Source organism: Lupinus angustifolius, chromosome LG12, assembly GCF_001865875.1.
Source record: "Lupinus angustifolius cultivar Tanjil chromosome LG12, LupAngTanjil_v1.0, whole genome shotgun sequence".
Classification (NCBI taxonomy): Eukaryota; Viridiplantae; Streptophyta; class Magnoliopsida; order Fabales; family Fabaceae; genus Lupinus; species Lupinus angustifolius.
In genome coordinates, this window is record NC_032020.1 from 8,421,951 (window position 1) to 8,424,451 (window position 2,501).

At 35.4% G+C, this 2,501-nt stretch overlaps 1 protein-coding gene across 1 annotated transcript in view; it reads right to left on the bottom strand.

Moving 5' to 3' along the window:
• Positions 1 to 2,354, bottom strand: part of LOC109362717 (eukaryotic translation initiation factor 3 subunit I-like) — a 15,833-nt gene extending 13,479 nt beyond the window's left edge. The window contains exon 1 of the mRNA XM_019608709.1: positions 2,345 to 2,354. The gene's annotated coding sequence lies outside the window, so the exon portion shown is untranslated. The remainder of the gene's footprint in view (positions 1 to 2,344) is intronic.

Below are 2,501 nucleotides of genomic sequence, written 5' to 3' on the forward strand. Positions count from 1 at the left end.
ATCTATAGAAAGATTACCTTGTTGGAATGTATATATCTCTCGAAAAAGCTGTGATATTCTGAAAATGTCCCCCTGATAGTATCTTTCACGCAGGTCCTCCCAGATCTCCAATGCTGTATCCATCCATAGAATACTTTGAACAATGGAACATTCAATTGAATGAGTTAACCAAGAAACCACTAATGTATTGCATCTGTCCCATGCAGCAAAGGTAGGGTCATCAATTGAGGGTTTTGGAAGAGATCCATCAATGAATTGGAGCTTGTTCTTGAACTTTATGGACATAGACATAGCTCGTGACCATGCATGATAATTTTTCCCGTTGAGGAGAGCCGAAACCAAAGGGACTCCAGGGTTCTCATTGGAAGGAATGAACAGAGGTGAAGTGGGATCTTGAATAGGATTGATGCTCTGAATTGCACGATTGTCCATTTGAGATGAAGGAATTGGAAAGAAAATTGATGAGAGACGAAGAAGAGAAAGGTAGGGAGAAGACGAGATACCAAGGCGCAGCGGTGAAGAATACAGAAGAAGAGGTAATCAGAGAGCAAGCTCTGATACCATGTTAAAGAACATGGTATCCCATCTTGTTCTTGAACCAGAAAAGCTTGATCAAAGAAGAGAAAGAAAAAGTATGAACCATGCCTCTTTGAATTAATTTTCAATGTATTACAGCAACAATGAAAGGGAAAGCTATTTATGAAAGAAGTGGTTAGAAACCAAAACAGAAAGCCCAACCGAAAATAAACCAAACTAAAACTTCAAACAATATTACTACTTTCTTCTTTCCCTTTTTGACTCATTAGCTTTGAATTCTTGTTGCTGCTTATTATCAATGGATTTCATATTCAAGATATGCTTTTTTCTCTTTCCACTCTTACTCTCTTAATCAAATGAGATAAATTTACTTTCTCCACAAATTTTCTCCCATCAATTACGGTTTGATATTTTTTTATATAGGAACAGATAACATGAAAATAATAGTGATTCGGAAATTGAAAAGGTGATATATCAGAGAATCACGGTACATTGGATTGGCAATAGAATAATAAAGGCCTGCGTGAAACATAAGGAAATGGAAATTAAGGTTCAGTTTATTATATCTTTATTTAAAATATATTATTAAATGAATAATAGTTATATAATATACCAATAATATATATTTGTAATTTTAAAAATAGACAGATATATATATAATATTAAAACTCAGAATGGTTGGGAACTTTATGATATTAGGTTTCAACGAATTGTTAGCTTTTGTTCCTTGAGTGATGCAGTATGCACACTAAGTGCATACGTTTATCAGCAAGAATGAAAGAAAGAAAAGAATGATGCAGAGTGAAGAATGAATGTTGGTTTTGAAGTAGGGAAGAAGTTAAGATAATGATTCAATGAATATATTTCAATTGTATTAAAGGATCAATAGAATTTTCCACACTTTAATACAATACACAAAGCTTACTATTTATAGCAACTCAACCTAACTAACTTGCCAACTAACTAGCCAAATTAGGAAACTTAACTAACTATTACATGAAGCTGAATTATCTTCCAATACTCTTCCTTAATTCAACTTCCATTCTCAACACCAATGCTTTGTCTTAGTTTTTCGAATCTGTCCCTCTTTAATGGTTTGGTGAACAAATCAGCAAGTTGAATTTCTAATTTGTAATACTCCACCTTCACCTTCCCTTTACTCACTTGTTCTCTTATGTAGTGAAACCTTGTTTCTATGTGCTTTGATCTTCCATGTGCCACTGGATTCAAAGCTAGATTGATAGCAGATTTGTTATCAATCATCAGCTGCAAAACTGCTTCTGGTTTCACTCTTAGTTCTTCCATCAAGCTTGTCAACCAGGCTGCTTGACAAGTACACATACAGGCTACAATGTATTCTGATTCACAGGTTGAGAGTGCTACAACATCCTGCTTTTTAGAGCACCAACTTACAGGGGCATTGTTGAAGAGAAACAAATACCCTGTTGTGCTCTTCCTATCAGTCTTGTCCCCACACCAATCTGCATCAGAGTATGCAATTAGACTAGATTCATTGCTATTTTTGTTGCCATTTGCAGGATACATAATGCCATAGCCTAATGTCCCTTTTAAGTATCTGAGTATCCTCTTAACAACATTCATGTGACTTTGTTTAGGAGACTCCATATACCTTCTTACCATGCCAACTCCATAGGCTAGATCAGGTCTTGAGTTACACACATACCTCAATGACCCTATCATTTGCCTATACTCTGTTTTGTCTACTGCTTGATCTGCATCACCTTGACTCAAGCCAATTCCAACCTCAATTGGAGTTGCTACTATGTTGCAATTCATCATCTGGAACCTCTTGAGAACATCAGTTGCATACTTTGTTTGGTGCATCAAAATTCCTCTGTTTGTTCTTTTGAATTCCATGCCTAGAAAGTAAGACAACTCTCCAAGATCAAACATTTCAAATTCAGTCTGCATTTCTTCTTTGAATGTTTGGATATTCTTCAATT